The sequence below is a fragment of the Balaenoptera acutorostrata genome, chromosome X, assembly GCF_949987535.1.
Source record: "Balaenoptera acutorostrata chromosome X, mBalAcu1.1, whole genome shotgun sequence".
NCBI classification, from domain to species: domain Eukaryota; kingdom Metazoa; phylum Chordata; class Mammalia; order Artiodactyla; family Balaenopteridae; genus Balaenoptera; species Balaenoptera acutorostrata.
The window spans coordinates 115717529-115724446 of NC_080085.1; the positions used below are offsets into that span (position 1 = coordinate 115717529).

At 46.0% G+C, this 6918-nt stretch overlaps 1 non-coding gene across 1 annotated transcript; it reads right to left on the reverse strand.

Annotated features, from left to right (window-relative positions):
- Positions 1 to 875: 875 nt before the first annotated feature.
- LOC114236774 (U6 spliceosomal RNA) lies at positions 876 to 978 on the reverse strand. Its single transcript, XR_003622638.1, has one exon. It is a non-coding gene; the product is annotated as a U6 spliceosomal RNA (small nuclear RNA).
- Between the last annotated feature and the right edge of the window lie 5940 nt (positions 979 to 6918).

Below are 6918 nucleotides of genomic sequence, written 5' to 3' on the forward strand. Positions count from 1 at the left end.
AGGTTCAGGAGGTTGCCGGCTGCGGTGAACAGATGATCTTTTAATTATTTATTTTGGTCCCATACACGCTTAGAACTTCGCTGCAAGGTCAAAGCTACAGCCCACACAAAAGTTGGCTAAACATGTAAGAGATGGAAAATGTTGATGGTGGTAGCTAAACATAGACACACATATGGGTGGATTCCGGAAACTGCAAAGCAGTGAGCCTGACGCTGAGCCCCGGCAATATTCTGGACCACATTCCCAAACAGGTGGCTTTTGCATATTTAGAAAAGAATGTGGAACCCACACACTATTGGGCTTGAAAATGTTAAAGAGGAAAACCTCTGAGCAGCTCCAGTCAAAGAGCGATGTTTGATGACGGGAAGCAGGAAGGCCATAGTGCTCCTGCTTCTGTAACAACACCTGCAGGAGGTGTGAAATACAGGACAGCACGAAGACCGGGGAAAGTACTGAGAGTGACTGAACCTACAGCCTGGGTTATATTTTGCAACGGTGTCCTCAAACAAAAATGAAACCAACAACCTAGAATAGCTTAGGGTGCGTTTCTGATGCTGACTTTTTGGGGTTTTTTAACATCTTTATTGGAGTATAATTGCTTTACAATGCTGTGTTAGTTTCTGCTGTATAACAAAGTGAATCAGCTATACATACACATATATTCCCATATCTCTTCCCTCTTGCATCTCCCTCCCTCCCACCCTCCCTATCCCACCCCTCCAGGTGGTCACAAAGCACCGAGCTGATCTCCCTGTGCTATGCGGCTGCTTCCCACTAGCTATCTATTTTACATTTGGTAGTGTATGTATGTCCATGCCACTGTCTCACTTTGTCCCAGCTTACCCTTCCCCCTCCCCGTGTCCTCAAGTCCATTCAAAAATATGGAACGCTTCACAAATTTGCATGTCATCCTTGCACAGGGGCCATGCTAATCTTCTCTGTATCGTTCCAATTTTAGTATACTGGAAGCCAGCACCTGATGCTGACTTTTAATTCCTTCCTCATTTACAAAACAGTGAAGCCCCTGCTCCAGATTTTCTGGTCCAATAAGTCCTCTTCCTTACCTGCACGTTCTAAGCTCTGCTGATCCTCTGTGTGTTCTAAACTGTATCGTCTTGCATGATAGTCTCATCAACAAAATGGTGAAATGCGGGCTGGATGATAACATTTAAGGAGGTTTGCACCTGGTACATTACCTCTACGCAGGGAATCGATTGATGGCGACATCGGGCTGCAGGGAAGAGTGGGACCCTCCAGCCCTGTGCGGATGTACATTCTTTGTCAAGGAAAGATCAAGTAGAGAGAGACTCTTGATCATATTTGTTTATGAGCCCAAGCTGACAGGCCTAGCGTGTCCAATTCTACACACGTAAATACGCACAAACTCCTAACCCAAACCCATCAAGAGCTGGAAGAATTGACCTGTTCACATTCCTCCTCTGAAGGGGAGTCCCTGCTGGTTGAAGATCCCTCGCTCTTATCTGCTTGATCTCTCCCCCAAAGAAAGAGAGGAGCACACACGTCTATAGCCCCTCTGTTCTCCCTCCAGGTAAGCCCTGGGAGAAAACAATAGCGGATCAGTATCCATTTCCTTCAAAGATCCTGGGAAAATGAAATTCTTCATAGAGATCATTTCATGTTAAAGCTCTCCATACCATACTCACTTGAGGTCTGAAGGAAGTCGGTGTAACAAAATACAATTTGAGCACAAATCTCAACATTCTTACTATAATTGTTTGCTCGACAACAAGGCGTTGCTGTCAGGAAATTGGTTAGGTCAATCCTGTCGTTGACAAATCCATTACTGAGAAGGTAGGCCAAGGAGGACAAAGGAAGAGTGAATTCGAAATGCTGGCTCCGCTAAAATAGCCTCACCTTCAGCTGCCTCCCAGCCCGAATGGCCTAGGTTTACACAACTTAGATATTACATCCCTCCTTTGTTGTAGAAGCTACTTTAATGACTTTGATAAATCTCCTTGAAGCTTTGGCCCACACAGCACTTGTCAAAGAAGATTCACTTGACTTTCACAAACTAGCCCATGAAAAATGCCCAAGGAGCATTGCCTGACGCTTGGTTGCAACTTCTTTCTAAGAAAGCAGCAAACTTTATGAATATATTGGTTGGGACTCACCCACTTTTCTTTTAGTAACAACTTAGGTCATTCGGACTAGGAAAGTCCTTGGGCTGAGGACACAGGGACACACAGATTCTCCTCCCCTCTCTCTCCCCAGTGGAACTCTTTATTGAACAGGTGGTTACATTTTTATTCCTGTATCTTATCAGCACCTTATTTTCCATGGAATGAAGAAGGCATTTGTTCAAACATTTTTGTATATACTGATCAGTTACGAGAAAAGTTGTGCCTTAAAATACTCTGCCTGGAAAATACTTTCTAAGTCCAAGAAGACGAAGTTGGCCTCAATTTCAATTCTAGCTTACAACTGGGAAGGAAAAGCCCAGTTTATCCTGTTCTGAAATCAGAAAACCTAATAGACTTGGTAAATGCAAAACTTCATTTCTCTTTTCAGAGTCTCAGGAAAAAAAAAATTTGAAACACATGTACTGTGCCTGTACGTGATCTTTTTCTACCCTCTCCCTTTCCTCTTTATTTCTCGACATTTTCACCTACAAATATGACTAATTTCTCCCGGATTTAAAAATGAATGGCTAATTATATGTGGATTTCAGCATAGCATAAAGAAACCAGAAAAGGTTTCAAATGGTCTCTAAGTTCATTAATTAGGTTAACTTTGGTGAGTTCATGCTAGAGAAAGCAACATCACAATGTATATTTTTACACACACATATATACAGAGAGAAATCTTCCTAAAGGGTATATGAAGCACCTCCCACGCCATTTTTCCTCCCTCTGGTCACATCCAGGGCAGACTACCTTCAGATCTGTGGTGTCTGCTTAACAAGGAGGTGTCCTCCAGGAACCAGTTTGGGTGGGCTTCACAGGAGAGTCCACTGAAAGATTCATGACTGGGATCCAAATTCTCCACTCCCCCTCCATTCAGTCACTGAAGAGGAGCAGGACTTTTTAGTTGTTTACCAGTTATCAGAGAACATGGCCAGAGAATGGGTCCCCTAGGGGCACTGCGGACAGCACATTTACAGTATTCAAGTGAGAAAATCAAGTACAGTCCTCAAGAAACAAAAACAAGAGCATGAGGTCCCAGCCAGAACAAAATGGAATTTGAAGCAATTACCCCACTAACTCAGCAACAAAATTAAAAAGACCCATTCAGTTTCATGAGGGTTTAAGACCCCCAAATGGTCATAAACTAAATGGCCTCCAATCTCAGATCCCCTTTGGCTACACTGCCATGCTGTCCAACTTGAGGCTCAGACCCACAGACTGCAGAGGCAGAAAGGCTCCAGGGCATTTCTATGGGAACCAGAAAGCCACGCCAAGTTTGCCCATATTTTCACATGAAACAAAGTACTAAGGTTGAACTTCCCAGTTTGGGAACTGAATTCAGAGAATCACCTAGCTCGCTGCTGAACACCCAGCAGATTCCCGCCTGCAAATTCGTCAGGATTTGCATATGTCGATGATTCTGTATTTGTTGCCTTCCAGTAAGTATTTGAGACCAGTAACTATGTAAAATCTTGCAGGTAATTTTCCCAGTAATTCCACAGATGGCCAAATGTGGCCCAACATATTGAAAATCTCACAGTAAATTTATTCATTGTATTTGTAGTTTTTTTCTTTTCTTTTTTTTGGGGGGGGGGTTATTCATAGTCTTTTAATATAAGCCACAATCAAAAGTGATGTTAACAATAAGGGCCACGCTCAAGCCCTTGGCTACCCTTTCCCAACTGTGTAGAACTAATGTAATCCATTGAGTTGTCTTCAAAACACTGACCTGTACAGCAGGTAGAAACTTTCGAAGTCCCATTCAAACACCCAAGCATTACCTACACGTAGCGGTCCTTCTGATCCAAAGACAGTTTACAGAGTGGGTTGGTGGTGGCGGGCGTCCCACTGTGCCCCCCTTTCAACCTGTCTGAGCTCTACGTCCACATACATGGGACCAGCACACCAACTGCACCAACCCACAAAAACTCCAATTAAGCCCTACATTGACCGGTTGTAACCAATATACAGTGGTGGGTGTTGTTTCTCTTTAAAAAAAATGGTAAAGTATTAAAAATGAGATGACATGCAGTAGAGGCTATTATGGATGACTGGGCCTACAGATGGAATAAACTTTGCTTCTAGGTAGCAACACATGGACAGATCACTTTCTGACTTATTCTTGACTGCACTTGAAAATAAGCACACTACAGGATGAAGATGAGGGTACGGTTTGCAGAGAGCAAAGAAAGGAAATGCATTATTTAAATAATAACCAGGAGCCCTCACTTACACACACATACACACACACACACACTCTTACGTGACTGACCTCTCTCTCCATGGAAGAAGAGTTTATGGAATGAATAAATAAACTCATCAAGGAATGCACCAATGAATCAACCCTACTTATGAAATACCTCCAATGCACTATAGCAAGCTTTGAGAGAACAGTCTGGAAAACCCTAGTCCATACTGCTTGGTTGGCAGTTGCGTTACCTTCTATTTCTATCATTTTCTGTATGTGTTATGCCTTGTATTAGCATGTCAGCTGCAGCTTTCTCTCTCCCATGTGCTTCCATGATGCCTGCTGCTTGGATCAGCGGCCTTCATTTTTCTCCCCTGCTCGTCATTGTGAGGCAAGGTCTGCAACTCAACGACAGCCCCATATCCTTGTTGACCCTCAAGGAGCCCCCTTCAGAACAGAGGCTCAAGCAGGCCTCATCCTTAGTGGAGCTCCAAACCCACAACGGGCTGAGACTTTGGAGCCAGAAATGCACTGTGGGCCTCAGACAATCCATTTTCGAGAGTAGGCAAAAACCCAAACACCACCTGTTTTCAATATGAGCGTCTCCATTACCAAACACACATTTGTACTTAGGTCTCAAATTAGGTGGACTGCTGAGCCAGCCTCCAGCTCCCGAACAGCCCAGCCCCCTCCAGAGCAGGGACCCGCCTGCGTAATCAGCCTGCCTGCGGCGAGGTGGTCTGGCGGGCATCCACTCATGGTGCCTTCCACCCTGAGCCCTCACTCAGCTGATCTGCAATCCACGTAGCCACCCGACAAGTCTGGCCGCATCGCCAGACAGGCTCCTGCCTGTTATAAAAACAGTGAGTAGGATGGGCCAGGCCTTCCCTCGGGGAAGCAGCCGAAAGCATAGACTAAATGGAAACCATCTTCCTCTCGGCCAGTCATGACAAGGTTCTGGAGACCATCTTGGTGGCACGTTCTCTTGAGGATGTGAAACAGTCCAGTGGCTGGTGTTTTTCGGAGCTAATGAGCGATTTGGGAAACTTGGAAGCAGCCTCCCACGCCCTGCCCTTCCTCGCCGCCCTCTCCTCAAATCCCTCAATGACGATGTCATTGCTTCGGCTGAAGACGTTGCTCCCTGTCAAAATGCAGATGCTCCAGGAGGGAAAGCAGACCATCCGAGCCTCTAGGGTAGGAAGAGACTGATACCTGGCAGGCTGAGGGGGCCTGGGACAAACCTGGCTTTCCTCGTTTTTTTTTTTCCAGTTTCAGAATTTGTCTGTGGGAGATTGAGGCTCCGATGGGTCTGAGCACTGATCATGCCAGTGATGGCTGCTGGAGAAGCAGGTCATGGGTGACAAGATGACAAAGGCCAACGTTGAAGGAAGTTGGATAAGACCACCAAACTGATAGGACCTCTTGATGCAGCCTCACACCAGCCCACCATGAGTCCATGCAGTCATGAAATCGGTGACTTTTTTTTTTAAATTAATTAATTAATTTATTTATTTTTGACTGTGTTGGGTCTTCGTTTCTGTGCGAGGGCTTTCTCCAGTTGCAGCGAGCGGGGGCCACTCCTCATCGCGGTGCGCGGGCCTCTCACTGTCGCGGCCTCTCCCGTTGCGGAGCACAGGCTCCAGACGCGCAGGCTCAGTGGTTGTGGCTCACGGGCTTAGTTGCCCCGCGGCATGTGGGATCTTCCCAGACCAGGGCTCGAACCCGTGTCCCCTGCATTGGCAGGCAGATTCTCAACCACTGCGCCACCAGGGAAGCCCGAAATCGGTGACTTTTAACAAAAGAGCAGGACTTGCACTTCCAAGCATGCTGGCTCCTCCTCCCAAGTACAGATTTGAAGCACTGCACTGTTCACGTGACCTGCCTTCAGAACTCACTTCTGAGTCGAGCGAGAAAAATCTCTCTCCTTCTTTCATAATCACATCTCGTTTTCGAGCAAACTTACTTACCTTGAGACTGAGGGCACCCCACGAGAACTTGGCTTCCTTGGCATCTATATAATCTGCAGAAGGATCTGGTTAGTGACAGAACACTGTGTCCAGTGCGTCAGACTTGGCCATTATGAACTTCTGGCTATTAAAAAAATTATATCCAAAAAAAAAAAAAAAATTATATCCATCATCAGAGTCAGGAGATGTGCCCCAAAGTGCGGGGGACTCCAAGTGTGCCACAGGCTGGGACACCACTCCCTAGTGAGTCACAGGAGCAGTGAGTAGATAACTGCTTGAGGGAACAGCCTAAAGAGACACCACTGGAAAAATGAGGGCACGTCTGTTAAAGGAGAAGAATGGCCAAGTATGACTATTGGGAATTGGGAACAATTTTCTGAAGGTTGGTTCCACAGGCTATGTCAGACTCTTGGCCACTGTTAGAGAAGAAGGAATCTGCCTTAACCGTATTTCCACAAAGCCAAAACCAAATCCAAAGCCCATGTCTGAACATGGGGTGGCCAGACCCAAAAAAGGGAGGTGGAAGGGAGGAGTAGGGCTGCTGCAAGGATAGAGGCTTCGGAGTTGGTGGTGGGGGGAAGGAACACGAATCAGGAGGATGGTGAAAAGAGGGGGTAAC